Consider the following 25,338-nt stretch of genomic DNA (forward strand, 5'->3'; position numbering starts at 1 on the left):
AGCTGTATTTTGCATTGCACTTCCCCTTAACAGTACCGATGTGTTTAAAACATCTTCAATAGGAACGAGAAAAACCCAAAGTACTTGTCTTCAGAAACACCTTGGGATCCTGGCCGTACTTTTCGCTGGTGTCATCCCAGTTTCGGCAAAGGCAGTGGCTACGGACATTGTTTGACCTTAGCAAAAGCTATTTCAAGGAAAAAACACCCAAAGGCTTTTTTTCAGGGCCTGGGTAGCTCAGACGGCAGAGCATCAGACTTTTAATCTGAGGGTCCAGGGTTCAAGTCCCTGTTCAGGCGCTCTGTTCACAGTTGCTGACGTTCGAGTTGTTGGTTTTCAGTGGTGTGGTGCTTCCATATGTACTCTTGCAATGTCAACTGGTAAATCCCACATTACCAGTGATAGGCTAACCATTACCATCAGCGCCTTAAGTGGGCTTTTCTTCTGTGACGTTCATTTGCATTTACCATGAAAAATGCCTTGTGCAAGCATAAAACTCTGCTCCTGTCACATACAGGCACATTTTTGTTAGATATGATTAAGCCCAGGAGGATACAAAAACTTATCATGGAATTATAACCTTTGATTGACATTGGAACATCTCAGGAGATTCAAGGTATCAAAAGTGCTGGGACACTTCAGAAGTTGTCGTTGCTTGTCCGTCGTCAATGTGAAATCAGAGAGTGAGAAGTGCAAAGTTTGCCTCTTCTGTGCCGAAATAGCTCAGTTGGGAGAGCGTTAGACTGAAGATCTAAAGGTCCCTGGTTCGATCCCGGGTTTCGGCAGAAGCCGGTGTTCCTTCTTTGTGCAATGTCAACATGTTCACTGTATTAGCCAAGGAATGCGTTCCTTCAGCGATAGGACGCTATGGCAACGGATTTAGTGCTGCTTCATCTCACGTCAAAGAGGAGTATCCTGACGTGCACAGACTCCTCAAAACAGGCTGGTAATGGTTAAACGTGAAGTAATCAAGCTTTTCACCAACAGTTATTGATGATTGAACATTCCATTAGCTGTATTTTGCATTGCACTTCCCCTTAACAGTACCGATGTGTTTAAAACATCTTCAATAGGAAAGAGAAAAACCCAAAGTACTTGTCTTCAGAAACACCTTGGGATCCTGGCCGTACTTTTCGCTGGTGTCATCCCAGTTTCGGCAAAGGCAGTGGCTACGGACATTGTTTGACCTTAGCAAAAGCTATTTCAAGGAAAAAACACCCAATGGCTTTTTTTCAGGGCCTGGGTAGCTCAGACGGCAGAGCATCAGACTTTTAATCTGAGGGTCCAGGGTTCAAGTCCCTGTTCAGGCGCTCTGTTCACAGTTGCTGACGTTCGAGTTGTTGGTTTTCAGTGGTGTGGTGCTTCCATATGTACTCTTGCAATGTCAACGGGTAAATCCCACATTACCAGTAATAGGCTAACCATTACCATCAGCGCCTTAAGTGGGCTTTTCTTCTGTGACGTTCATTTGCATTTACCATGAAAAATGCCTTGTGCAAGCATAAAACTCTGCTCCTGTCACATACAGGCACATTTTTGTTTGATATGATTAAGCCCAGGAGGATACAAAAACTTATCATGGAATTATAACCTTTGATTGACATTGGAACATCTCAGGAGATTCAAGGTATCAAAAGTGCTGGGACACTTCAGAAGTTGTCGTTGCTTGTCCGTCGTCAATGTGAAATCAGACAGTGAGAAGTGCAAAGTTTGCCTCTTCTGTGCCGAAATAGCTCAGTTGGGAGAGCGTTAGACTGAAGATCTAAAGGTCCCTGGTTCGATCCCGGGTTTCGGCAGAAGCCGGTGTTCCTTCTTTGTGCAATGTCAACATGTTCACTGTATTAGCCAAGGAATGCGTTCCTTCAGCGATAGGACGCTATGGCAACGGATTTAGTGCTGCTTCATCTCACGTCAAAGAGGAGTATCCTGACGTGCACAGACTCCTCAAAACAGGCTGCAATGTCAACATGTTCACTGTATTAGCCAAGGAATGCGTTCCTTCAGCGATAGGACGCTATGGCAACGGATTTAGTGCTGCTTCATCTCACGTCAAAGAGGAGTATCCTGACGTGCACAGACTCCTCAAAACAGGCTGGTAATGGTTAAACGTGAAGTAATCAAGCTTTTCACCAACAGTTATTGATGATTGAACATTCCATTAGCTGTATTTTGCATTGCACTTCCCCTTAACAGTACCGATGTGTTTAAAACATCTTCAATAGGAAAGAGAAAAACCCAAAGTACTTGTCTTCAGAAACACCTTGGGATCCTGGCCGTACTTTTCGCTGGTGTCATCCCAGTTTCGGCAAAGGCAGTGGCTACGGACATTGTTTGACCTTAGCAAAAGCTATTTCAAGGAAAAAACACCCAAAGGCTTTTTTTCAGGGCCTGGGTAGCTCAGACGGCAGAGCATCAGACTTTTAATCTGAGGGTCCAGGGTTCAAGTCCCTGTTCAGGCGCTCTGTTCACAGTTGCTGACGTTCGAGTTGTTGGTTTTCAGTGGTGTGGTGCTTCCATATGTACTCTTGCAATGTCAACTGGTAAATCCCACATTACCAGTGATAGGCTAACCATTACCATCAGCGCCTTAAGTGGGCTTTTCTTCTGTGACGTTCATTTGCATTTACCATGAAAAATGCCTTGTGCAAGCATAAAACTCTGCTCCTGTCACATACAGGCACATTTTTGTTAGATATGATTAAGCCCAGGAGGATACAAAAACTTATCATGGAATTATAACCTTTGATTGACATTGGAACATCTCAGGAGATTCAAGGTATCAAAAGTGCTGGGACACTTCAGAAGTTGTCGTTGCTTGTCCGTCGTCAATGTGAAATCAGAGAGTGAGAAGTGCAAAGTTTGCCTCTTCTGTGCCGAAATAGCTCAGTTGGGAGAGCGTTAGACTGAAGATCTAAAGGTCCCTGGTTCGATCCCGGGTTTCGGCAGAAGCCGGTGTTCCTTCTTTGTGCAATGTCAACATGTTCACTGTATTAGCCAAGGAATGCGTTCCTTCAGCGATAGGACGCTATGGCAACGGATTTAGTGCTGCTTCATCTCACGTCAAAGAGGAGTATCCTGACGTGCACAGACTCCTCAAAACAGGCTGGTAATGGTTAAACGTGAAGTAATCAAGCTTTTCACCAACAGTTATTGATGATTGAACATTCCATTAGCTGTATTTTGCATTGCACTTCCCCTAACAGTACCGATGTGTTTAAAACATCTTCAATAGGAAAGAGAAAAACCCAAAGTACTTGTCTTCAGAAACACCTTGGGATCCTGGCCGTACTTTTCGCTGGTGTCATCCCAGTTTCGGCAAAGGCAGTGGCTACGGACATTGTTTGACCTTAGCAAAAGCTATTTCAAGGAAAAAACACCCAATGGCTTTTTTTCAGGGCCTGGGTAGCTCAGACGGCAGAGCATCAGACTTTTAATCTGAGGGTCCAGGGTTCAAGTCCCTGTTCAGGCGCTCTGTTCACAGTTGCTGACGTTCGAGTTGTTGGTTTTCAGTGGTGTGGTGCTTCCATATGTACTCTTGCAATGTCAACGGGTAAATCCCACATTACCAGTAATAGGCTAACCATTACCATCAGCGCCTTAAGTGGGCTTTTCTTCTGTGACGTTCATTTGCATTTACCATGAAAAATGCCTTGTGCAAGCATAAAACTCTGCTCCTGTCACATACAGGCACATTTTTGTTAGATATGATTAAGCCCAGGAGGATACAAAAACTTATCATGGAATTATAACCTTTGATTGACATTGGAACATCTCAGGAGATTCAAGGTATCAAAAGTGCTGGGACACTTCAGAAGTTGTCGTTGCTTGTCCGTCGTCAATGTGAAATCAGACAGTGAGAAGTGCAAAGTTTGCCTCTTCTGTGCCGAAATAGCTCAGTTGGGAGAGCGTTAGACTGAAGATCTGAAGGTCCCTGGTTCGATCCCGGGTTTCGGCAGAAGCCGGTGTTCCTTCTTTGTGCAATGTCAACATGTTCACTGTATTAGCCAAGGAATGCGTTCCTTCAGCGATAGGACGCTATGGCAACGGATTTAGTGCTGCTTCATCTCACGTCAAAGAGGAGTATCCTGACGTGCACAGACTCCTCAAAACAGGCTGGTAATGGTTAAACGTGAAGTAATCAAGCTTTTCACCAACAGTTATTGATGATTGAACATTCCATTAGCTGTATTTTGCATTGCACTTCCCCTTAACAGTACCGATGTGTTTAAAACATCTTCAATAGGAAAGAGAAAAACCCAAAGTACTTGTCTTCAGAAACACCTTGGGATCCTGGCCGTACTTTTCGCTGGTGTCATCCCAGTTTCGGCAAAGGCAGTGGCTACGGACATTGTTTGACCTTAGCAAAAGCTATTTCAAGGAAAAAACACCCAAAGGCTTTTTTTCAGGGCCTGGGTAGCTCAGACGGCAGAGCATCAGACTTTTAATCTGAGGGTCCAGGGTTCAAGTCCCTGTTCAGGCGCTCTGTTCACAGTTGCTGACGTTCGAGTTGTTGGTTTTCAGTGGTGTGGTGCTTCCATATGTACTCTTGCAATGTCAACTGGTAAATCCCACATTACCAGTAATAGGCTGACCATTACCATCAGCGCCTCAAGTGGGCTTTTCTTCTGTGACGTTCATTTGCATTTACCATGAAAAATGCCTTGTGCAAGCATAAAACTCTGCTCCTGTCACATACAGGCACATTTTTGTTAGATATGATTAAGCCCAGGAGGATACAAAAACTTATCATGGAATTATAACCTTTGATTGACATTGGAACATCTCAGGAGATTCAAGGTATCAAAAGTGCTGGGACACTTCAGAAGTTGTCGTTGCTTGTCCGTCGTCAATGTGAAATCAGAGAGTGAGAAGTGCAAAGTTTGCCTCTTCTGTGCCGAAATAGCTCAGTTGGGAGAGCGTTAGACTGAAGATCTAAAGGTCCCTGGTTCGATCCCGGGTTTCGGCAGAAGCCGGTGTTCCTTCTTTGTGCAATGTCAACATGTTCACTGTATTAGCCAAGGAATGCGTTCCTTCAGCGATAGGACGCTATGGCAACGGATTTAGTGCTGCTTCATCTCACGTCAAAGAGGAGTATCCTGACGTGCACAGACTCCTCAAAACAGGCTGGTAATGGTTAAACGTGAAGTAATCAAGCTTTTCACCAACAGTTATTGATGATTGAACATTCCATTAGCTGTATTTTGCATTGCACTTCCCCTTAACAGTACCGATGTGTTTAAAACATCTTCAATAGGAAAGAGAAAAACCCAAAGTACTTGTCTTCAGAAACACCTTGGGATCCTGGCCGTACTTTTCGCTGGTGTCATCCCAGTTTCGGCAAAGGCAGTGGCTACGGACATTGTTTGACCTTGGAAAAGCTATTTCAAGGAAAAAACACCCAAAGGCTTTTTTTCAGGGCCTGGGTAGCTCAGACGGCAGAGCATCAGACTTTTAATCTGAGGGTCCAGGGTTCAAGTCCCTGTTCAGGCGCTCTGTTCACAGTTGCTGACGTTCGAGTTGTTGGTTTTCAGTGGTGTGGTGCTTCCATATGTACTCTTGCAATGTCAACTGGTAAATCCCACATTACCAGTAATAGGCTAACCATTACCATCAGCGCCTTAAGTGGGCTTTTCTTCTGTGACGTTCATTTGCATTTACCATGAAAAATGCCTTGTGCGAGCATAAAACTCTGCTCCTGTCACATACAGGCACATTTTTGTTAGATATGATTAAGCCCAGGAGGATACAAAAACTTATCATGGAATTATAACCTTTGATTGACATTGGAACATCTCAGGAGATTCAAGGTATCAAAAGTGCTGGGACACTTCAGAAGTTGTCGTTGCTTGTCCGTCGTCAATGTGAAATCAGACAGTGAGAAGTGCAAAGTTTGCCTCTTCTGTGCCGAAATAGCTCAGTTGGGAGAGCGTTAGACTGAAGATCTAAAGGTCCCTGGTTCGATCCCGGGTTTCGGCAGAAGCCGGTGTTCCTTCTTTGTGCAATGTCAACATGTTCACTGTATTAGCCAAGGAATGCGTTCCTTCAGCGATAGGACGCTATGGCAACGGATTTAGTGCTGCTTCATCTCACGTCAAAGAGGAGTATCCTGACGTGCACAGACTCCTCAAAACAGGCTGGTAATGGTTAAACGTGAAGTAATCAAGCTTTTCACCAACAGTTATTGATGACTGAACATTCCATTAGCTGTATTTTGCATTGCACTTCCCCTTAACAGTACCGATGTGTTTAAAACATCTTCAATAGGAAAGAGAAAAACCCAAAGTACTTGTCTTCAGAAACACCTTGGGATCCTGGCCGTACTTTTCGCTGGTGTCATCCCAGTTTCGGCAAAGGCAGTGGCTACGGACATTGTTTGACCTTAGCAAAAGCTATTTCAAGGAAAAAACACCCAAAGGCTTTTTTTCAGGGCCTGGGTAGCTCAGACGGCAGAGCATCAGACTTTTAATCTGAGGGTCCAGGGTTCAAGTCCCTGTTCAGGCGCTCTGTTCACAGTTGCTGACGTTCGAGTTGTTGGTTTTCAGTGGTGTGGTGCTTCCATATGTACTCTTGCAATGTCAACTGGTAAATCCCACATTACCAGTAATAGGCTAACCATTACCATCAGCGCCTTAAGTGGGCTTTTCTTCTGTGACGTTCATTTGCATTTACCATGAAAAATGCCTTGTGCGAGCATAAAACTCTGCTCCTGTCACATACAGGCACATTTTTGTTAGATATGATTAAGCCCAGGAGGATACAAAAACTTATCATGGAATTATAACCTTTGATTGACATTGGAACATCTCAGGAGATTCAAGGTATCAAAAGTGCTGGGACACTTCAGAAGTTGTCGTTGCTTGTCCGTCGTCAATGTGAAATCAGAGAGTGAGAAGTGCAAAGTTTGCCTCTTCTGTGCCGAAATAGCTCAGTTGGGAGAGCGTTAGACTGAAGATCTAAAGGTCCCTGGTTCGATCCCGGGTTTCGGCAGAAGCCGGTGTTCCTTCTTTGTGCAATGTCAACATGTTCACTGTATTAGCCAAGGAATGCGTTCCTTCAGCGATAGGACGCTATGGCAACGGATTTAGTGCTGCTTCATCTCACGTCAAAGAGGAGTATCCTGACGTGCACAGACTCCTCAAAACAGGCTGGTAATGGTTAAACGTGAAGTAATCAAGCTTTTCACCAACAGTTATTGATGATTGAACATTCCATTAGCTGTATTTTGCATTGCACTTCCCCTTAACAGTACCGATGTGTTTAAAACATCTTCAATAGGAAAGAGAAAAACCCAAAGTACTTGTCTTCAGAAACACCTTGGGATCCTGGCCGTACTTTTCGCTGGTGTCATCCCAGTTTCGGCAAAGGCAGTGGCTACGGACATTGTTTGACCTTAGCAAAAGCTATTTCAAGGAAAAAACACCCAATGGCTTTTTTTCAGGGCCTGGGTAGCTCAGACGGCAGAGCATCAGACTTTTAATCTGAGGGTCCAGGGTTCAAGTCCCTGTTCAGGCGCTCTGTTCACAGTTGCTGACGTTCGAGTTGTTGGTTTTCAGTGGTGTGGTGCTTCCATATGTACTCTTGCAATGTCAACGGGTAAATCCCACATTACCAGTAATAGGCTAACCATTACCATCAGCGCCTTAAGTGGGCTTTTCTTCTGTGACGTTCATTTGCATTTACCATGAAAAATGCCTTGTGCGAGCATAAAACTCTGCTCCTGTCACATACAGGCACATTTTTGTTAGATATGATTAAGCCCAGGAGGATACAAAAACTTATCATGGAATTATAACCTTTGATTGACATTGGAACATCTCAGGAGATTCAAGGTATCAAAAGTGCTGGGACACTTCAGAAGTTGTCGTTGCTTGTCCGTCGTCAATGTGAAATCAGACAGTGAGAAGTGCAAAGTTTGCCTCTTCTGTGCCGAAATAGCTCAGTTGGGAGAGCGTTAGACTGAAGATCTAAAGGTCCCTGGTTCGATCCCGGGTTTCGGCAGAAGCCGGTGTTCCTTCTTTGTGCAATGTCAACATGTTCACTGTATTAGCCAAGGAATGCGTTCCTTCAGCGATAGGACGCTATGGCAACGGATTTAGTGCTGCTTCATCTCACGTCAAAGAGGAGTATCCTGACGTGCACAGACTCCTCAAAACAGGCTGCAATGTCAACATGTTCACTGTATTAGCCAAGGAATGCGTTCCTTCAGCGATAGGACGCTATGGCAACGGATTTAGTGCTGCTTCATCTCACGTCAAAGAGGAGTATCCTGACGTGCACAGACTCCTCAAAACAGGCTGGTAATGGTTAAACGTGAAGTAATCAAGCTTTTCACCAACAGTTATTGATGATTGAACATTCCATTAGCTGTATTTTGCATTGCACTTCCCCTTAACAGTACCGATGTGTTTAAAACATCTTCAATAGGAAAGAGAAAAACCCAAAGTACTTGTCTTCAGAAACACCTTGGGATCCTGGCCGTACTTTTCGCTGGTGTCATCCCAGTTTCGGCAAAGGCAGTGGCTACGGACATTGTTTGACCTTAGCAAAAGCTATTTCAAGGAAAAAACACCCAATGGCTTTTTTTCAGGGCCTGGGTAGCTCAGACGGCAGAGCATCAGACTTTTAATCTGAGGGTCCAGGGTTCAAGTCCCTGTTCAGGCGCTCTGTTCACAGTTGCTGACGTTCGAGTTGTTGGTTTTCAGTGGTGTGGTGCTTCCATATGTACTCTTGCAATGTCAACGGGTAAATCCCACATTACCAGTAATAGGCTAACCATTACCATCAGCGCCTTAAGTGGGCTTTTCTTCTGTGACGTTCATTTGCATTTACCATGAAAAATGCCTTGTGCAAGCATAAAACTCTGCTCCTGTCACATACAGGCACATTTTTGTTAGATATGATTAAGCCCAGGAGGATACAAAAACTTATCATGGAATTATAACCTTTGATTGACATTGGAACATCTCAGGAGATTCAAGGTATCAAAAGTGCTGGGACACTTCAGAAGTTGTCGTTGCTTGTCCGTCGTCAATGTGAAATCAGACAGTGAGAAGTGCAAAGTTTGCCTCTTCTGTGCCGAAATAGCTCAGTTGGGAGAGCGTTAGACTGAAGATCTAAAGGTCCCTGGTTCGATCCCGGGTTTCGGCAGAAGCCGGTGTTCCTTCTTTGTGCAATGTCAACATGTTCACTGTATTAGCCAAGGAATGCGTTCCTTCAGCGATAGGACGCTATGGCAACGGATTTAGTGCTGCTTCATCTCACGTCAAAGAGGAGTATCCTGACGTGCACAGACTCCTCAAAACAGGCTGCAATGTCAACATGTTCACTGTATTAGCCAAGGAATGCGTTCCTTCAGCGATAGGACGCTATGGCAACGGATTTAGTGCTGCTTCATCTCACGTCAAAGAGGAGTATCCTGACGTGCACAGACTCCTCAAAACAGGCTGGTAATGGTTAAACGTGAAGTAATCAAGCTTTTCACCAACAGTTATTGATGATTGAACATTCCATTAGCTGTATTTTGCATTGCACTTCCCCTTAACAGTACCGATGTGTTTAAAACATCTTCAATAGGAAAGAGAAAAACCCAAAGTACTTGTCTTCAGAAACACCTTGGGATCCTGGCCGTACTTTTCGCTGGTGTCATCCCAGTTTCGGCAAAGGCAGTGGCTACGGACATTGTTTGACCTTAGCAAAAGCTATTTCAAGGAAAAAACACCCAAAGGCTTTTTTTCAGGGCCTGGGTAGCTCAGACGGCAGAGCATCAGACTTTTAATCTGAGGGTCCAGGGTTCAAGTCCCTGTTCAGGCGCTCTGTTCACAGTTGCTGACGTTCGAGTTGTTGGTTTTCAGTGGTGTGGTGCTTCCATATGTACTCTTGCAATGTCAACTGGTAAATCCCACATTACCAGTGATAGGCTAACCATTACCATCAGCGCCTTAAGTGGGCTTTTCTTCTGTGACGTTCATTTGCATTTACCATGAAAAATGCCTTGTGCAAGCATAAAACTCTGCTCCTGTCACATACAGGCACATTTTTGTTAGATATGATTAAGCCCAGGAGGATACAAAAACTTATCATGGAATTATAACCTTTGATTGACATTGGAACATCTCAGGAGATTCAAGGTATCAAAAGTGCTGGGACACTTCAGAAGTTGTCGTTGCTTGTCCGTCGTCAATGTGAAATCAGAGAGTGAGAAGTGCAAAGTTTGCCTCTTCTGTGCCGAAATAGCTCAGTTGGGAGAGCGTTAGACTGAAGATCTAAAGGTCCCTGGTTCGATCCCGGGTTTCGGCAGAAGCCGGTGTTCCTTCTTTGTGCAATGTCAACATGTTCACTGTATTAGCCAAGGAATGCGTTCCTTCAGCGATAGGACGCTATGGCAACGGATTTAGTGCTGCTTCATCTCACGTCAAAGAGGAGTATCCTGACGTGCACAGACTCCTCAAAACAGGCTGGTAATGGTTAAACGTGAAGTAATCAAGCTTTTCACCAACAGTTATTGATGATTGAACATTCCATTAGCTGTATTTTGCATTGCACTTCCCCTTAACAGTACCGATGTGTTTAAAACATCTTCAATAGGAAAGAGAAAAACCCAAAGTACTTGTCTTCAGAAACACCTTGGGATCCTGGCCGTACTTTTCGCTGGTGTCATCCCAGTTTCGGCAAAGGCAGTGGCTACGGACATTGTTTGACCTTAGCAAAAGCTATTTCAAGGAAAAAACACCCAATGGCTTTTTTTCAGGGCCTGGGTAGCTCAGACGGCAGAGCATCAGACTTTTAATCTGAGGGTCCAGGGTTCAAGTCCCTGTTCAGGCGCTCTGTTCACAGTTGCTGACGTTCGAGTTGTTGGTTTTCAGTGGTGTGGTGCTTCCATATGTACTCTTGCAATGTCAACGGGTAAATCCCACATTACCAGTAATAGGCTAACCATTACCATCAGCGCCTTAAGTGGGCTTTTCTTCTGTGACGTTCATTTGCATTTACCATGAAAAATGCCTTGTGCAAGCATAAAACTCTGCTCCTGTCACATACAGGCACATTTTTGTTAGATATGATTAAGCCCAGGAGGATACAAAAACTTATCATGGAATTATAACCTTTGATTGACATTGGAACATCTCAGGAGATTCAAGGTATCAAAAGTGCTGGGACACTTCAGAAGTTGTCGTTGCTTGTCCGTCGTCAATGTGAAATCAGACAGTGAGAAGTGCAAAGTTTGCCTCTTCTGTGCCGAAATAGCTCAGTTGGGAGAGCGTTAGACTGAAGATCTGAAGGTCCCTGGTTCGATCCCGGGTTTCGGCAGAAGCCGGTGTTCCTTCTTTGTGCAATGTCAACATGTTCACTGTATTAGCCAAGGAATGCGTTCCTTCAGCGATAGGACGCTATGGCAACGGATTTAGTGCTGCTTCATCTCACGTCAAAGAGGAGTATCCTGACGTGCACAGACTCCTCAAAACAGGCTGGTAATGGTTAAACGTGAAGTAATCAAGCTTTTCACCAACAGTTATTGATGATTGAACATTCCATTAGCTGTATTTTGCATTGCACTTCCCCTTAACAGTACCGATGTGTTTAAAACATCTTCAATAGGAAAGAGAAAAACCCAAAGTACTTGTCTTCAGAAACACCTTGGGATCCTGGCCGTACTTTTCGCTGGTGTCATCCCAGTTTCGGCAAAGGCAGTGGCTACGGACATTGTTTGACCTTAGCAAAAGCTATTTCAAGGAAAAAACACCCAAAGGCTTTTTTTCAGGGCCTGGGTAGCTCAGACGGCAGAGCATCAGACTTTTAATCTGAGGGTCCAGGGTTCAAGTCCCTGTTCAGGCGCTCTGTTCACAGTTGCTGACGTTCGAGTTGTTGGTTTTCAGTGGTGTGGTGCTTCCATATGTACTCTTGCAATGTCAACTGGTAAATCCCACATTACCAGTAATAGGCTGACCATTACCATCAGCGCCTCAAGTGGGCTTTTCTTCTGTGACGTTCATTTGCATTTACCATGAAAAATGCCTTGTGCAAGCATAAAACTCTGCTCCTGTCACATACAGGCACATTTTTGTTAGATATGATTAAGCCCAGGAGGATACAAAAACTTATCATGGAATTATAACCTTTGATTGACATTGGAACATCTCAGGAGATTCAAGGTATCAAAAGTGCTGGGACACTTCAGAAGTTGTCGTTGCTTGTCCGTCGTCAATGTGAAATCAGAGAGTGAGAAGTGCAAAGTTTGCCTCTTCTGTGCCGAAATAGCTCAGTTGGGAGAGCGTTAGACTGAAGATCTAAAGGTCCCTGGTTCGATCCCGGGTTTCGGCAGAAGCCGGTGTTCCTTCTTTGTGCAATGTCAACATGTTCACTGTATTAGCCAAGGAATGCGTTCCTTCAGCGATAGGACGCTATGGCAACGGATTTAGTGCTGCTTCATCTCACGTCAAAGAGGAGTATCCTGACGTGCACAGACTCCTCAAAACAGGCTGGTAATGGTTAAACGTGAAGTAATCAAGCTTTTCACCAACAGTTATTGATGATTGAACATTCCATTAGCTGTATTTTGCATTGCACTTCCCCTTAACAGTACCGATGTGTTTAAAACATCTTCAATAGGAAAGAGAAAAACCCAAAGTACTTGTCTTCAGAAACACCTTGGGATCCTGGCCGTACTTTTCGCTGGTGTCATCCCAGTTTCGGCAAAGGCAGTGGCTACGGACATTGTTTGACCTTGGAAAAGCTATTTCAAGGAAAAAACACCCAAAGGCTTTTTTTCAGGGCCTGGGTAGCTCAGACGGCAGAGCATCAGACTTTTAATCTGAGGGTCCAGGGTTCAAGTCCCTGTTCAGGCGCTCTGTTCACAGTTGCTGACGTTCGAGTTGTTGGTTTTCAGTGGTGTGGTGCTTCCATATGTACTCTTGCAATGTCAACTGGTAAATCCCACATTACCAGTGATAGGCTAACCATTACCATCAGCGCCTTAAGTGGGCTTTTCTTCTGTGACGTTCATTTGCATTTACCATGAAAAATGCCTTGTGCGAGCATAAAACTCTGCTCCTGTCACATACAGGCACATTTTTGTTAGATATGATTAAGCCCAGGAGGATACAAAAACTTATCATGGAATTATAACCTTTGATTGACATTGGAACATCTCAGGAGATTCAAGGTATCAAAAGTGCTGGGACACTTCAGAAGTTGTCGTTGCTTGTCCGTCGTCAATGTGAAATCAGACAGTGAGAAGTGCAAAGTTTGCCTCTTCTGTGCCGAAATAGCTCAGTTGGGAGAGCGTTAGACTGAAGATCTAAAGGTCCCTGGTTCGATCCCGGGTTTCGGCAGAAGCCGGTGTTCCTTCTTTGTGCAATGTCAACATGTTCACTGTATTAGCCAAGGAATGCGTTCCTTCAGCGATAGGACGCTATGGCAACGGATTTAGTGCTGCTTCATCTCACGTCAAAGAGGAGTATCCTGACGTGCACAGACTCCTCAAAACAGGCTGGTAATGGTTAAACGTGAAGTAATCAAGCTTTTCACCAACAGTTATTGATGATTGAACATTCCATTAGCTGTATTTTGCATTGCACTTCCCCTTAACAGTACCGATGTGTTTAAAACATCTTCAATAGGAAAGAGAAAAACCCAAAGTACTTGTCTTCAGAAACACCTTGGGATCCTGGCCGTACTTTTCGCTGGTGTCATCCCAGTTTCGGCAAAGGCAGTGGCTACGGACATTGTTTGACCTTAGCAAAAGCTATTTCAAGGAAAAAACACCCAATGGCTTTTTTTCAGGGCCTGGGTAGCTCAGACGGCAGAGCATCAGACTTTTAATCTGAGGGTCCAGGGTTCAAGTCCCTGTTCAGGCGCTCTGTTCACAGTTGCTGACGTTCGAGTTGTTGGTTTTCAGTGGTGTGGTGCTTCCATATGTACTCTTGCAATGTCAACGGGTAAATCCCACATTACCAGTAATAGGCTAACCATTACCATCAGCGCCTTAAGTGGGCTTTTCTTCTGTGACGTTCATTTGCATTTACCATGAAAAATGCCTTGTGCAAGCATAAAACTCTGCTCCTGTCACATACAGGCACATTTTTGTTAGATATGATTAAGCCCAGGAGGATACAAAAACTTATCATGGAATTATAACCTTTGATTGACATTGGAACATCTCAGGAGATTCAAGGTATCAAAAGTGCTGGGACACTTCAGAAGTTGTCGTTGCTTGTCCGTCGTCAATGTGAAATCAGACAGTGAGAAGTGCAAAGTTTGCCTCTTCTGTGCCGAAATAGCTCAGTTGGGAGAGCGTTAGACTGAAGATCTAAAGGTCCCTGGTTCGATCCCGGGTTTCGGCAGAAGCCGGTGTTCCTTCTTTGTGCAATGTCAACATGTTCACTGTATTAGCCAAGGAATGCGTTCCTTCAGCGATAGGACGCTATGGCAACGGATTTAGTGCTGCTTCATCTCACGTCAAAGAGGAGTATCCTGACGTGCACAGACTCCTCAAAACAGGCTGCAATGTCAACATGTTCACTGTATTAGCCAAGGAATGCGTTCCTTCAGCGATAGGACGCTATGGCAACGGATTTAGTGCTGCTTCATCTCACGTCAAAGAGGAGTATCCTGACGTGCACAGACTCCTCAAAACAGGCTGGTAATGGTTAAACGTGAAGTAATCAAGCTTTTCACCAACAGTTATTGATGATTGAACATTCCATTAGCTGTATTTTGCATTGCACTTCCCCTTAACAGTACCGATGTGTTTAAAACATCTTCAATAGGAAAGAGAAAAACCCAAAGTACTTGTCTTCAGAAACACCTTGGGATCCTGGCCGTACTTTTCGCTGGTGTCATCCCAGTTTCGGCAAAGGCAGTGGCTACGGACATTGTTTGACCTTAGCAAAAGCTATTTCAAGGAAAAAACACCCAAAGGCTTTTTTTCAGGGCCTGGGTAGCTCAGACGGCAGAGCATCAGACTTTTAATCTGAGGGTCCAGGGTTCAAGTCCCTGTTCAGGCGCTCTGTTCACAGTTGCTGACGTTCGAGTTGTTGGTTTTCAGTGGTGTGGTGCTTCCATATGTACTCTTGCAATGTCAACTGGTAAATCCCACATTACCAGTGATAGGCTAACCATTACCATCAGCGCCTTAAGTGGGCTTTTCTTCTGTGACGTTCATTTGCATTTACCATGAAAAATGCCTTGTGCAAGCATAAAACTCTGCTCCTGTCACATACAGGCACATTTTTGTTAGATATGATTAAGCCCAGGAGGATACAAAAACTTATCATGGAATTATAACCTTTGATTGACATTGGAACATCTCAGGAGATTCAAGGTATCAAAAGTGCTGGGACACTTCAGAAGTTGTCGTTGCTTGTCCGTCGTCAATGTGAAATCAGAGAGTGAGAAGTGCAAAGTTTGCCTCTTCTGTGCCGAAATAGCTCAGTTGGGAGAGCGTTAGACTGAAGATCTAAAGGTCCCTGGTTCGATCCCGGGTTTCGGCAGAAGCCGGTGTTCCTTCTTTGTGCAATGTCAACATGTTCACTGTATTAGCCAAGGAATGCGTTCCTTCAGCGATAGGACGCTATGGCAACGGATTTAGTGCTGCTTCATCTCACGTCAAAGAGGAGTATCCTGACGTGCACAGACTCCTCAAAACAGGCTGGTAATGGTTAAACGTGAAGTAATCAAGCTTTTCACCAACAGTTATTGATGATTGAACATTCCATTAGCTGTATTTTGCATTGCACTTCCCCTTAACAGTACCGATGTGTTTAAAACATCTTCAATAGGAAAGAGAAAAACCCAAAGTACTTGTCTTCAGAAACACCTTGGGATCCTGGCCGTACTTTTCGCTGGTGTCATCCCAGTTTCGGCAAAGGCAGTGGCTACGGACATTGTTTGACCTTAGCAAAAGCTATTTCAAGGAAAAAACACCCAATGGCTTTTTTTCAGGGCCTGGGTAGCTCAGACGGCAGAGCATCAGACTTTTAATCTGAGGGTCCAGGGTTCAAGTCCCTGTTCAGGCGCTCTGTTCACAGTTGCTGACGTTCGAGTTGTTGGTTTTCAGTGGTGTGGTGCTTCCATATGTACTCTTGCAATGTCAACGGGTAAATCCCACATTACCAGTAATAGGCTAACCATTACCATCAGCGCCTTAAGTGGGCTTTTCTTCTGTGACGTTCATTTGCATTTACCATGAAAAATGCCTTGTGCAAGCATAAAACTCTGCTCCTGTCACATACAGGCACATTTTTGTTAGATATGATTAAGCCCAGGAGGATACAAAAACTTATCATGGAATTATAACCTTTGATTGACATTGGAACATCTCAGGAGATTCAAGGTATCAAAAGTGCTGGGACACTTCAGAAGTTGTCGTTGCTTGTCCGTCGTCAATGTGAAATCAGACAGTGAGAAGTGCAAAGTTTGCCTCTTCTGTGCCGAAATAGCTCAGTTGGGAGAGCGTTAGACTGAAGATCTGAAGGTCCCTGGTTCGATCCCGGGTTTCGGCAGAAGCCGGTGTTCCTTCTTTGTGCAATGTCAACATGTTCACTGTATTAGCCAAGGAATGCGTTCCTTCAGCGATAGGACGCTATGGCAACGGATTTAGTGCTGCTTCATCTCACGTCAAAGAGGAGTATCCTGACGTGCACAGACTCCTCAAAACAGGCTGGTAATGGTTAAACGTGAAGTAATCAAGCTTTTCACCAACAGTTATTGATGATTGAACATTCCATTAGCTGTATTTTGCATTGCACTTCCCCTTAACAGTACCGATGTGTTTAAAACATCTTCAATAGGAAAGAGAAAAACCCAAAGTACTTGTCTTCAGAAACACCTTGGGATCCTGGCCGTACTTTTCGCTGGTGTCATCCCAGTTTCGGCAAAGGCAGTGGCTACGGACATTGTTTGACCTTAGCAAAAGCTATTTCAAGGAAAAAACACCCAAAGGCTTTTTTTCAGGGCCTGGGTAGCTCAGACGGCAGAGCATCAGACTTTTAATCTGAGGGTCCAGGGTTCAAGTCCCTGTTCAGGCGCTCTGTTCACAGTTGCTGACGTTCGAGTTGTTGGTTTTCAGTGGTGTGGTGCTTCCATATGTACTCTTGCAATGTCAACTGGTAAATCCCACATTACCAGTAATAGGCTGACCATTACCATCAGCGCCTCAAGTGGGCTTTTCTTCTGTGACGTTCATTTGCATTTACCATGAAAAATGCCTTGTGCAAGCATAAAACTCTGCTCCTGTCACATACAGGCACATTTTTGTTAGATATGATTAAGCCCAGGAGGATACAAAAACTTATCATGGAATTATAACCTTTGATTGACATTGGAACATCTCAGGAGATTCAAGGTATCAAAAGTGCTGGGACACTTCAGAAGTTGTCGTTGCTTGTCCGTCGTCAATGTGAAATCAGAGAGTGAGAAGTGCAAAGTTTGCCTCTTCTGTGCCGAAATAGCTCAGTTGGGAGAGCGTTAGACTGAAGATCTAAAGGTCCCTGGTTCGATCCCGGGTTTCGGCAGAAGCCGGTGTTCCTTCTTTGTGCAATGTCAACATGTTCACTGTATTAGCCAAGGAATGCGTTCCTTCAGCGATAGGACGCTATGGCAACGGATTTAGTGCTGCTTCATCTCACGTCAAAGAGGAGTATCCTGACGTGCACAGACTCCTCAAAACAGGCTGGTAATGGTTAAACGTGAAGTAATCAAGCTTTTCACCAACAGTTATTGATGATTGAACATTCCATTAGCTGTATTTTGCATTGCACTTCCCCTTAACAGTACCGATGTGTTTAAAACATCTTCAATAGGAAAGAGAAAAACCCAAAGTACTTGTCTTCAGAAACACCTTGGGATCCTGGCCGTACTTTTCGCTGGTGTCATCCCAGTTTCGGCAAAGGCAGTGGCTACGGACATTGTTTGACCTTAGCAAAAGCTATTTCAAGGAAAAAACACCCAAAGGCTTTTTTTCAGGGCCTGGGTAGCTCAGACGGCAGAGCATCAGACTTTTAATCTGAGGGTCCAGGGTTCAAGTCCCTGTTCAGGCGCTCTGTTCACAGTTGCTGACGTTCGAGTTGTTGGTTTTCAGTGGTGTGGTGCTTCCATATGTACTCTTGCAATGTCAACTGGTAAATCCCACATTACCAGTAATAGGCTAACCATTACCATCAGCGCCTTAAGTGGGCTTTTCTTCTGTGACGTTCATTTGCATTTACCATGAAAAATGCCTTGTGCGAGCATAAAACTCTGCTCCTGTCACATACAGGCACATTTTTGTTAGATATGATTAAGCCCAGGAGGATACAAAAACTTATCATGGAATTATAACCTTTGATTGACATTGGAACATCTCAGGAGATTCAAGGTATCAAAAGTGCTGGGACACTTCAGAAGTTGTCGTTGCTTGTCCGTCGTCAATGTGAAATCAGACAGTGAGAAGTGCAAAGTTTGCCTCTTCTGTGCCGAAATAGCTCAGTTGGGAGAGCGTTAGACTGAAGATCTAAAGGTCCCTGGTTCGATCCCGGGTTTCGGCAGAAGCCGGTGTTCCTTCTTTGTGCAATGTCAACATGTTCACTGTATTAGCCAAGGAATGCGTTCCTTCAGCGATAGGATGCTATGGCAACGGATTTAGTGCTGCTTCATCTCACGTCAAAGAGGAGTATCCTGACGTGCACAGACTCCTCAAAACAGGCTGGTAATGGTTAAACGTGAAGTAATCAAGCTTTTCACCAACAGTTATTGATGACTGAACATTCCATTAGCTGTATTTTGCATTGCACTTCCCCTTAACAGTACCGATGTGTTTAAAACATCTTCAATAGGAAAGAGAAAAACCCAAAGTACTTGTCTTCAGAAACACCTTGGGATCCTGGCCGTACTTTTCGCTGGTGTCATCCCAGTTTCGGCAAAGGCAGTGGCTACGGACATTGTTTGACCTTAGCAAAAGCTATTTCAAGGAAAAAACACCCAAAGGCTTTTTTTCAGGGCCTGGGTAGCTCAGACGGCAGAGCATCAGACTTTTAATCTGAGGGTCCAGGGTTCAAGTCCCTGTTCAGGCGCTCTGTTCACAGTTGCTGACGTTCGAGTTGTTGGTTTTCAGTGGTGTGGTGCTTCCATATGTACTCTTGCAATGTCAACTGGTAAATCCCACATTACCAGTAATAGGCTAACCATTACCATCAGCGCCTTAAGTGGGCTTTTCTTCTGTGACGTTCATTTGCATTTACCATGAAAAATGCCTTGTGCGAGCATAAAACTCTGCTCCTGTCACATACAGGCACATTTTTGTTAGATATGATTAAGCCCAGGAGGATACAAAAACTTATCATGGAATTATAACCTTTGATTGACATTGGAACATCTCAGGAGATTCAAGGTATCAAAAGTGCTGGGACACTTCAGAAGTTGTCGTTGCTTGTCCGTCGTCAATGTGAAATCAGACAGTGAGAAGTGCAAAGTTTGCCTCTTCTGTGCCGAAATAGCTCAGTTGGGAGAGCGTTAGACTGAAGATCTAAAGGTCCCTGGTTCGATCCCGGGTTTCGGCAGAAGCCGGTGTTCCTTCTTTGTGCAATGTCAACATGTTCACTGTATTAGCCAAGGAATGCGTTCCTTCAGCGATAGGACGCTATGGCAACGGATTTAGTGCTGCTTCATCTCACGTCAAAGAGGAGTATCCTGACGTGCACAGACTCCTCAAAACAGGCTGGTAATGGTTAAACGTGAAGTAATCAAGCTTTTCACCAACAGTTATTGATGATTGAACATTCCATTAGCTGTATTTTGCATTGCACTTCCCCTTAACAGTACCGATGTGTTTAAAACATCTTCAATAGGAAAGAGAAAAACCCAAAGTACTTGTCTTCAGAAACACCTTGGGATCCTGGCCGTACTTTTCGCTGGTGTCATCCCAGTTTCGGCAAAGGCAGTGGCTACGGACATTGTTTGACCTTAGCAAAAGCTATTTCAAGGAAAAAACACCCAAAGGCTTTTTTTCAGGGCCTGGGTAGCTCAGACGGCAGAGCATCAGACTTTTAATCTGAGGGTCCAGGGTTCAAGTCCCTGTTCAGGCGCTCTGTTCACAGTTGCTGACGTTTGAGTTGTTGGTTTTCAGTGGTGTGGTGCTTCCATATGTACTCTTGCAATGTCAACTGGTAAATCCCACATTACCAGTAATAGGCTAACCATTACCATCAGCGCCTTAAGTGGGCTTTTCTTCTGTGACGTTCATTTGCATTTACCATGAAAAATGCCTTGTGCGAGCATAAAACTCTGCTCCTGTCACATACAGGCACATTTTTGTTAGATATGATTAAGCCCAGGAGGATACAAAAACTTATCATGGAATTATAACCTTTGATTGACATTGGAACATCTCAGGAGATTCAAGGTATCAAAAGTGCTGGGACACTTCAGAAGTTGTCGTTGCTTGTCCGTCGTCAATGTGAAATCAGAGAGTGAGAAGTGCAAAGTTTGCCTCTTCTGTGCCGAAATAGCTCAGTTGGGAGAGCGTTAGACTGAAGATCTAAAGGTCCCTGGTTCGATCCCGGGTTTCGGCAGAAGCCGGTGTTCCTTCTTTGTGCAATGTCAACATGTTCACTGTATTAGCCAAGGAATGCGTTCCTTCAGCGATAGGACACTATGGCAACGGATTTAGTGCTGCTTCATCTCACGTCAAAGAGGAGTATCCTGACGTGCACAGACTCCTCAAAACAGGCTGGTAATGGTTAAACGTGAAGTAATCAAGCTTTTCACCAACAGTTATTGATGATTGAACATTCCATTAGCTGTATTTTGCATTGCACTTCCCCTTAACAGTACCGATGTGTTTAAAACATCTTCAATAGGAAAGAGAAAAACCCAAAGTACTTGTCTTCAGAAACACCTTGGGATCCTCGCCGTACTTTTCGCTGGTGTCATCCCAGTTTCGGCAAAGGCAGTGGCTACGGACATTGTTTGACCTTAGCAAAAGCTATTTCAAGGAAAAAACACCCAAAGGCTTTTTTTCAGGGCCTGGGTAGCTCAGACGGCAGAGCATCAGACTTTTAATCTGAGGGTCCAGGGTTCAAGTCCCTGTTCAGGCGCTCTGTTCACAGTTGCTGACGTTCGAGTTGTTGGTTTTCAGTGGTGTGGTGCTTCCATATGTACTCTTGCAATGTCAACTGGTAAATCCCACATTACCAGTAATAGGCTAACCATTACCATCAGCGCCTTAAGTGGGCTTTTCTTCTGTGACGTTCATTTGCATTTACCATGAAAAATGCCTTGTGCGAGCATAAAACTCTGCTCCTGTCACATACAGGCACATTTTTGTTAGATATGATTAAGCCCAGGAGGATACAAAAACTTATCATGGAATTATAACCTTTGATTGACATTGGAACATCTCAGGAGATTCAAGGTATCAAAAGTGCTGGGACACTTCAGAAGTTGTCGTTGCTTGTCCGTCGTCAATGTGAAATCAGACAGTGAGAAGTGCAAAGTTTGCCTCTTCTGTGCCGAAATAGCTCAGTTGGGAGAGCGTTAGACTGAAGATCTAAAGGTCCCTGGTTCGATCCCGGGTTTCGGCAGAAGCCGGTGTTCCTTCTTTGTGCAATGTCAACATGTTCACTGTATTAGCCAAGGAATGCGTTCCTTCAGCGATAGGACGCTATGGCAACGGATTTAGTGCTGCTTCATCTCACGTCAAAGAGGAGTATCCTGACGTGCACAGACTCCTCAAAACAGGCTGGTAATGGTTAAACGTGAAGTAATCAAGCTTTTCACCAACAGTTATTGATGATTGAACATTCCATTAGCTGTATTTTGCATTGCACTTCCCCTTAACAGTACCGATGTGTTTAAAACATCTTCAATAGGAAAGAGAAAAACCCAAAGTACTTGTCTTCAGAAACACCTTGGGATCCTGGCCGTACTTTTCGCTGGTGTCATCCCAGTTTCGGCAAAGGCAGTGGCTACGGACATTGTTTGACCTTAGCAAAAGCTATTTCAAGGAAAAAACACCCAAAGGCTTTTTTTCAGGGCCTGGGTAGCTCAGACGGCAGAGCATCAGACTTTTAATCTGAGGGTCCAGGGTTCAAGTCCCTGTTCAGGCGCTCTGTTCACAGTTGCTGACGTTTGAGTTGTTGGTTTTCAGTGGTGTGGTGCTTCCATATGTACTCTTGCAATGTCAACTGGTAAATCCCACATTACCAGTAATAGGCTAACCATTACCATCAGCGCCTTAAGTGGGCTTTTCTTCTGTGACGTTCATTTGCATTTACCATGAAAAATGCCTTGTGCGAGCATAAAACTCTGCTCCTGTCACATACAGGCACATTTTTGTTAGATATGATTAAGCCCAGGAGGATACAAAAACTTATCATGGAATTATAACCTTTGATTGACATTGGAACATCTCAGGAGATTCAAGGTATCAAAAGTGCTGGGACACTTCAGAAGTTGTCGTTGCTTGTCCGTCGTCAATGTGAAATCAGAGAGTGAGAAGTGCAAAGTTTGCCTCTTCTGTGCCGAAATAGCTCAGTTGGGAGAGCGTTAGACTGAAGATCTAAAGGTCCCTGGTTCGATCCCGGGTTTCGGCAGAAGCCGGTGTTCCTTCTTTGTGCAATGTCAACATGTTCACTGTATTAGCCAAGGAATGCGTTCCTTCAGCGATAGGACACTATGGCAACGGATTTAGTGCTGCTTCATCTCACGTCAAAGAGGAGTATCCTGACGTGCACAGACTCCTCAAAACAGGCTGGTAATGGTTAAACGTGAAGTAATCAAGCTTTTCACCAACAGTTATTGATGATTGAACATTCCATTAGCTGTATTTTGCATTGCACTTCCCCTTAACAGTACCGATGTGTTTAAAACATCTTCAATAGGAAAGAGAAAAACCCAAAGTACTTGTCTTCAGAAACACCTTGGGATCCTGGCCGTACTTTTCGCTGGTGTCATCCCAGTTTCGGCAAAGGCAGTGGCTACGGACATTGTTTGACCTTAGCAAAAGCTATTTCAAGGAAAAAACACCCAAAGGCTTTTTTTCAGGGCCTGGGTAGCTCAGACGGCAGAGCATCAGACTTTTAATCTGAGGGTCCAGGGTTCAAGTCCCTGTTCAGGCGCTCTGTTCACAGTTGCTGACGTTCGAGTTGTTGGTTTTCAGTGGTGTGGTGCTTCCATATGTACTCTTGCAATGTCAACTGGTAAATCCCACATTACCAGTAATAGGCTAACCATTACCATCAGCGCCTTAAGTGGGCTTTTCTTCTGTGACGTTCATTTGCATTTACCATGAAAAATGCCTTGTGCGAGCATAAAACTCTGCTCCTGTCACATACAGGCACATTTTTGTTAGATATGATTAAGCCCAGGAGGATACAAAAACTTATCATGGAATTATAACCTTTGATTGACATTGGAACATCTCAGGAGATTCAAGGTATCAAAAGTGCTGGGACACTTCAGAAGTTGTCGTTGCTTGTCCGTCGTCAATGTGAAATCAGACAGTGAGAAGTGCAAAGTTTGCCTCTTCTGTGCCGAAATAGCTCAGTTGGGAGAGCGTTAGACTGAAGATCTAAAGGTCCCTGGTTCGATCCCGGGTTTTGGCAGAAGCCGGTGTTCCTTCTTTGTGCAATGTCAACATGTTCACTGTATTAGCCAAGGAATGCGTTCCTTCAGCGATAGGACGCTATGGCAACGGATTTAGTGCTGCTTCATCTCACGTCAAAGAGGAGTGTCCTGACGTGCACAGACTCCTCAAAACAGGCTGGTAATGGTTAAACGTGAAGTAATCAAGCTTTTCACCAACAGTTATTGATGATTGAACATTCCATTAGCTGTATTTTGCATTGCACTTCCCCTTAACAGTACCGATGTGTTTAAAACATCTTCAATAGGAAAGAGAAAAACCCAAAGTACTTGTCTTCAGAAACACCTTGGGATCCTGGCCGTACTTTTCGCTGGTGTCATCCCAGTTTCGGCAAAGGCAGTGGCTACGGACATTGTTTGACCTTAGCAAAAGCTATTTCAAGGAAAAAACACCCAAAGGCTTTTTTTCAGGGCCTGGGTAGCTCAGACGGCAGAGCATCAGACTTTTAATCTGAGGGTCCAGGGTTCAAGTCCCTGTTCAGGCGCTCTGTTCACAGTTGCTGACGTTCGAGTTGTTGGTTTTCAGTGGTGTGGTGCTTCCATATGTACTCTTGCAATGTCAACTGGTAAATCCCACATTACCAGTAATAGGCTAACCATTACCATCAGCGCCTTAAGTGGGCTTTTCTTCTGTGACGTTCATTTGCATTTACCATGAAAAATGCCTTGTGCGAGCATAAAACTCTGCTCCTGTCACATACAGGCACATTTTTGTTAGATATGATTAAGCCCAGGAGGATACAAAAACTTATCATGGAATTATAACCTTTGATTGACATTGGAACATCTCAGGAGATTCAAGGTATCAAAAGTGCTGGGACACTTCAGAAGTTGTCGTTGCTTGTCCGTCGTCAATGTGAAATCAGACAGTGAGAAGTGCAAAGTTTGCCTCTTCTGTGCCGAAATAGCTCAGTTGGGAGAGCGTTAGACTGAAGATCTAAAGGTCCCTGGTTCGATCCTGGGTTTCGGCAGAAGCCGGTGTTCCTTCTTTGTGCAATGTCAACATGTTCACTGTATTAGCCAAGGAATGCGTTCCTTCAGCGATAGGACGCTATGGCAACGGATTTAGTGCTGCTTCATCTCACGTCAAAGAGGAGTATCCTGACGTGCACAGACTCCTCAAAACAGGCTGGTAATGGTTAAACGTGAAGTAATCAAGCTTTTCACCAACAGTTATTGATGATTGAACATTCCATTAGCTGTATTTTGCATTGCACTTCCCCTTAACAGTACCGATGTGTTTAAAACATCTTCAATAGGAAAGAGAAAAACCCAAAGTACTTGTCTTCAGAAACACCTTGGGATCCTGGCCGTACTTTTCGCTGGTGTCATCCCAGTTTCGGCAAAGGCAGTGGCTACGGACATTGTTTGACCTTAGCAAAAGCTATTTCAAGGAAAAAACACCCAAAGGCTTTTTTTCAGGGCCTGGGTAGCTCAGACGGCAGAGCATCAGACTTTTAATCTGAGGGTCCAGGGTTCAAGTCCCTGTTCAGGCGCTCTGTTCACAGTTGCTGACGTTCGAGTTGTTGGTTTTCAGTGGTGTGGTGCTTCCATATGTACTCTTGCAATGTCAACTGGTAAATCCCACATTACCAGTAATAGGCTAACCATTACCATCAGCGCCTTAAGTGGGCTTTTCTTCTGTGACGTTCATTTGCATTTACCATGAAAAATGCCTTGTGCGAGCATAAAACTCTGCTCCTGTCACATACAGGCACATTT

The 25,338-nt window shown here is 44.3% G+C and overlaps 49 non-coding genes across 49 annotated transcripts; all 49 read left to right on the top strand.

Annotated features, from left to right (window-relative positions):
- The first annotated feature begins 226 nt into the window (after positions 1-226).
- Positions 227-299, top strand: trnak-uuu (transfer RNA lysine (anticodon UUU)). Its single transcript has one exon. It is a non-coding gene; the product is annotated as a tRNA-Lys (tRNA).
- A 413-nt stretch (positions 300-712) lies between these two features.
- trnaf-gaa (transfer RNA phenylalanine (anticodon GAA)) lies at positions 713-785 on the top strand. Its single transcript has one exon. It is a non-coding gene; the product is annotated as a tRNA-Phe (tRNA).
- Positions 786-1,237: 452 nt separating this feature from the next.
- Positions 1,238-1,310, top strand: trnak-uuu (transfer RNA lysine (anticodon UUU)). Its single transcript has one exon. It is a non-coding gene; the product is annotated as a tRNA-Lys (tRNA).
- Positions 1,311-1,723: 413 nt separating this feature from the next.
- trnaf-gaa (transfer RNA phenylalanine (anticodon GAA)) lies at positions 1,724-1,796 on the top strand. Its single transcript has one exon. It is a non-coding gene; the product is annotated as a tRNA-Phe (tRNA).
- A 590-nt stretch (positions 1,797-2,386) lies between these two features.
- On the top strand, positions 2,387-2,459 carry trnak-uuu (transfer RNA lysine (anticodon UUU)). The gene has a single exon. It is a non-coding gene; the product is annotated as a tRNA-Lys (tRNA).
- A 413-nt stretch (positions 2,460-2,872) lies between these two features.
- Positions 2,873-2,945, top strand: trnaf-gaa (transfer RNA phenylalanine (anticodon GAA)). Its single transcript has one exon. It is a non-coding gene; the product is annotated as a tRNA-Phe (tRNA).
- A 451-nt stretch (positions 2,946-3,396) lies between these two features.
- trnak-uuu (transfer RNA lysine (anticodon UUU)) lies at positions 3,397-3,469 on the top strand. The gene has a single exon. It is a non-coding gene; the product is annotated as a tRNA-Lys (tRNA).
- A 413-nt stretch (positions 3,470-3,882) lies between these two features.
- Positions 3,883-3,955, top strand: trnaf-gaa (transfer RNA phenylalanine (anticodon GAA)). The gene has a single exon. It is a non-coding gene; the product is annotated as a tRNA-Phe (tRNA).
- A 452-nt stretch (positions 3,956-4,407) lies between these two features.
- On the top strand, positions 4,408-4,480 carry trnak-uuu (transfer RNA lysine (anticodon UUU)). Its single transcript has one exon. It is a non-coding gene; the product is annotated as a tRNA-Lys (tRNA).
- Positions 4,481-4,893: 413 nt separating this feature from the next.
- Positions 4,894-4,966, top strand: trnaf-gaa (transfer RNA phenylalanine (anticodon GAA)). Its single transcript has one exon. It is a non-coding gene; the product is annotated as a tRNA-Phe (tRNA).
- A 451-nt stretch (positions 4,967-5,417) lies between these two features.
- trnak-uuu (transfer RNA lysine (anticodon UUU)) lies at positions 5,418-5,490 on the top strand. Its single transcript has one exon. It is a non-coding gene; the product is annotated as a tRNA-Lys (tRNA).
- A 413-nt stretch (positions 5,491-5,903) lies between these two features.
- trnaf-gaa (transfer RNA phenylalanine (anticodon GAA)) lies at positions 5,904-5,976 on the top strand. The gene has a single exon. It is a non-coding gene; the product is annotated as a tRNA-Phe (tRNA).
- A 452-nt stretch (positions 5,977-6,428) lies between these two features.
- trnak-uuu (transfer RNA lysine (anticodon UUU)) lies at positions 6,429-6,501 on the top strand. Its single transcript has one exon. It is a non-coding gene; the product is annotated as a tRNA-Lys (tRNA).
- Positions 6,502-6,914: 413 nt separating this feature from the next.
- Positions 6,915-6,987, top strand: trnaf-gaa (transfer RNA phenylalanine (anticodon GAA)). Its single transcript has one exon. It is a non-coding gene; the product is annotated as a tRNA-Phe (tRNA).
- A 452-nt stretch (positions 6,988-7,439) lies between these two features.
- trnak-uuu (transfer RNA lysine (anticodon UUU)) lies at positions 7,440-7,512 on the top strand. The gene has a single exon. It is a non-coding gene; the product is annotated as a tRNA-Lys (tRNA).
- Positions 7,513-7,925: 413 nt separating this feature from the next.
- Positions 7,926-7,998, top strand: trnaf-gaa (transfer RNA phenylalanine (anticodon GAA)). Its single transcript has one exon. It is a non-coding gene; the product is annotated as a tRNA-Phe (tRNA).
- A 590-nt stretch (positions 7,999-8,588) lies between these two features.
- Positions 8,589-8,661, top strand: trnak-uuu (transfer RNA lysine (anticodon UUU)). Its single transcript has one exon. It is a non-coding gene; the product is annotated as a tRNA-Lys (tRNA).
- A 413-nt stretch (positions 8,662-9,074) lies between these two features.
- Positions 9,075-9,147, top strand: trnaf-gaa (transfer RNA phenylalanine (anticodon GAA)). The gene has a single exon. It is a non-coding gene; the product is annotated as a tRNA-Phe (tRNA).
- Positions 9,148-9,737: 590 nt separating this feature from the next.
- On the top strand, positions 9,738-9,810 carry trnak-uuu (transfer RNA lysine (anticodon UUU)). The gene has a single exon. It is a non-coding gene; the product is annotated as a tRNA-Lys (tRNA).
- A 413-nt stretch (positions 9,811-10,223) lies between these two features.
- Positions 10,224-10,296, top strand: trnaf-gaa (transfer RNA phenylalanine (anticodon GAA)). Its single transcript has one exon. It is a non-coding gene; the product is annotated as a tRNA-Phe (tRNA).
- A 452-nt stretch (positions 10,297-10,748) lies between these two features.
- Positions 10,749-10,821, top strand: trnak-uuu (transfer RNA lysine (anticodon UUU)). Its single transcript has one exon. It is a non-coding gene; the product is annotated as a tRNA-Lys (tRNA).
- A 413-nt stretch (positions 10,822-11,234) lies between these two features.
- On the top strand, positions 11,235-11,307 carry trnaf-gaa (transfer RNA phenylalanine (anticodon GAA)). The gene has a single exon. It is a non-coding gene; the product is annotated as a tRNA-Phe (tRNA).
- Positions 11,308-11,759: 452 nt separating this feature from the next.
- trnak-uuu (transfer RNA lysine (anticodon UUU)) lies at positions 11,760-11,832 on the top strand. The gene has a single exon. It is a non-coding gene; the product is annotated as a tRNA-Lys (tRNA).
- Positions 11,833-12,245: 413 nt separating this feature from the next.
- Positions 12,246-12,318, top strand: trnaf-gaa (transfer RNA phenylalanine (anticodon GAA)). Its single transcript has one exon. It is a non-coding gene; the product is annotated as a tRNA-Phe (tRNA).
- Positions 12,319-12,769: 451 nt separating this feature from the next.
- On the top strand, positions 12,770-12,842 carry trnak-uuu (transfer RNA lysine (anticodon UUU)). Its single transcript has one exon. It is a non-coding gene; the product is annotated as a tRNA-Lys (tRNA).
- A 413-nt stretch (positions 12,843-13,255) lies between these two features.
- Positions 13,256-13,328, top strand: trnaf-gaa (transfer RNA phenylalanine (anticodon GAA)). The gene has a single exon. It is a non-coding gene; the product is annotated as a tRNA-Phe (tRNA).
- A 452-nt stretch (positions 13,329-13,780) lies between these two features.
- On the top strand, positions 13,781-13,853 carry trnak-uuu (transfer RNA lysine (anticodon UUU)). Its single transcript has one exon. It is a non-coding gene; the product is annotated as a tRNA-Lys (tRNA).
- A 413-nt stretch (positions 13,854-14,266) lies between these two features.
- On the top strand, positions 14,267-14,339 carry trnaf-gaa (transfer RNA phenylalanine (anticodon GAA)). Its single transcript has one exon. It is a non-coding gene; the product is annotated as a tRNA-Phe (tRNA).
- A 590-nt stretch (positions 14,340-14,929) lies between these two features.
- trnak-uuu (transfer RNA lysine (anticodon UUU)) lies at positions 14,930-15,002 on the top strand. Its single transcript has one exon. It is a non-coding gene; the product is annotated as a tRNA-Lys (tRNA).
- A 413-nt stretch (positions 15,003-15,415) lies between these two features.
- trnaf-gaa (transfer RNA phenylalanine (anticodon GAA)) lies at positions 15,416-15,488 on the top strand. The gene has a single exon. It is a non-coding gene; the product is annotated as a tRNA-Phe (tRNA).
- A 452-nt stretch (positions 15,489-15,940) lies between these two features.
- On the top strand, positions 15,941-16,013 carry trnak-uuu (transfer RNA lysine (anticodon UUU)). Its single transcript has one exon. It is a non-coding gene; the product is annotated as a tRNA-Lys (tRNA).
- Positions 16,014-16,426: 413 nt separating this feature from the next.
- Positions 16,427-16,499, top strand: trnaf-gaa (transfer RNA phenylalanine (anticodon GAA)). The gene has a single exon. It is a non-coding gene; the product is annotated as a tRNA-Phe (tRNA).
- Positions 16,500-16,951: 452 nt separating this feature from the next.
- trnak-uuu (transfer RNA lysine (anticodon UUU)) lies at positions 16,952-17,024 on the top strand. The gene has a single exon. It is a non-coding gene; the product is annotated as a tRNA-Lys (tRNA).
- Positions 17,025-17,437: 413 nt separating this feature from the next.
- trnaf-gaa (transfer RNA phenylalanine (anticodon GAA)) lies at positions 17,438-17,510 on the top strand. The gene has a single exon. It is a non-coding gene; the product is annotated as a tRNA-Phe (tRNA).
- Positions 17,511-17,962: 452 nt separating this feature from the next.
- Positions 17,963-18,035, top strand: trnak-uuu (transfer RNA lysine (anticodon UUU)). Its single transcript has one exon. It is a non-coding gene; the product is annotated as a tRNA-Lys (tRNA).
- Positions 18,036-18,448: 413 nt separating this feature from the next.
- trnaf-gaa (transfer RNA phenylalanine (anticodon GAA)) lies at positions 18,449-18,521 on the top strand. Its single transcript has one exon. It is a non-coding gene; the product is annotated as a tRNA-Phe (tRNA).
- A 452-nt stretch (positions 18,522-18,973) lies between these two features.
- Positions 18,974-19,046, top strand: trnak-uuu (transfer RNA lysine (anticodon UUU)). The gene has a single exon. It is a non-coding gene; the product is annotated as a tRNA-Lys (tRNA).
- Positions 19,047-19,459: 413 nt separating this feature from the next.
- On the top strand, positions 19,460-19,532 carry trnaf-gaa (transfer RNA phenylalanine (anticodon GAA)). The gene has a single exon. It is a non-coding gene; the product is annotated as a tRNA-Phe (tRNA).
- Positions 19,533-19,984: 452 nt separating this feature from the next.
- trnak-uuu (transfer RNA lysine (anticodon UUU)) lies at positions 19,985-20,057 on the top strand. The gene has a single exon. It is a non-coding gene; the product is annotated as a tRNA-Lys (tRNA).
- A 413-nt stretch (positions 20,058-20,470) lies between these two features.
- On the top strand, positions 20,471-20,543 carry trnaf-gaa (transfer RNA phenylalanine (anticodon GAA)). Its single transcript has one exon. It is a non-coding gene; the product is annotated as a tRNA-Phe (tRNA).
- Positions 20,544-20,995: 452 nt separating this feature from the next.
- trnak-uuu (transfer RNA lysine (anticodon UUU)) lies at positions 20,996-21,068 on the top strand. The gene has a single exon. It is a non-coding gene; the product is annotated as a tRNA-Lys (tRNA).
- A 413-nt stretch (positions 21,069-21,481) lies between these two features.
- trnaf-gaa (transfer RNA phenylalanine (anticodon GAA)) lies at positions 21,482-21,554 on the top strand. The gene has a single exon. It is a non-coding gene; the product is annotated as a tRNA-Phe (tRNA).
- Positions 21,555-22,006: 452 nt separating this feature from the next.
- trnak-uuu (transfer RNA lysine (anticodon UUU)) lies at positions 22,007-22,079 on the top strand. Its single transcript has one exon. It is a non-coding gene; the product is annotated as a tRNA-Lys (tRNA).
- A 413-nt stretch (positions 22,080-22,492) lies between these two features.
- On the top strand, positions 22,493-22,565 carry trnaf-gaa (transfer RNA phenylalanine (anticodon GAA)). The gene has a single exon. It is a non-coding gene; the product is annotated as a tRNA-Phe (tRNA).
- A 452-nt stretch (positions 22,566-23,017) lies between these two features.
- On the top strand, positions 23,018-23,090 carry trnak-uuu (transfer RNA lysine (anticodon UUU)). The gene has a single exon. It is a non-coding gene; the product is annotated as a tRNA-Lys (tRNA).
- Positions 23,091-23,503: 413 nt separating this feature from the next.
- On the top strand, positions 23,504-23,576 carry trnaf-gaa (transfer RNA phenylalanine (anticodon GAA)). Its single transcript has one exon. It is a non-coding gene; the product is annotated as a tRNA-Phe (tRNA).
- Positions 23,577-24,028: 452 nt separating this feature from the next.
- Positions 24,029-24,101, top strand: trnak-uuu (transfer RNA lysine (anticodon UUU)). Its single transcript has one exon. It is a non-coding gene; the product is annotated as a tRNA-Lys (tRNA).
- A 413-nt stretch (positions 24,102-24,514) lies between these two features.
- On the top strand, positions 24,515-24,587 carry trnaf-gaa (transfer RNA phenylalanine (anticodon GAA)). Its single transcript has one exon. It is a non-coding gene; the product is annotated as a tRNA-Phe (tRNA).
- A 452-nt stretch (positions 24,588-25,039) lies between these two features.
- Positions 25,040-25,112, top strand: trnak-uuu (transfer RNA lysine (anticodon UUU)). Its single transcript has one exon. It is a non-coding gene; the product is annotated as a tRNA-Lys (tRNA).
- The last annotated feature ends 226 nt before the right edge of the window (positions 25,113-25,338 follow it).

This window comes from Pempheris klunzingeri, chromosome 20 (genome assembly GCF_042242105.1).
Source record: "Pempheris klunzingeri isolate RE-2024b chromosome 20, fPemKlu1.hap1, whole genome shotgun sequence".
In the NCBI taxonomy this organism is placed as follows: domain Eukaryota; kingdom Metazoa; phylum Chordata; class Actinopteri; order Acropomatiformes; family Pempheridae; genus Pempheris; species Pempheris klunzingeri.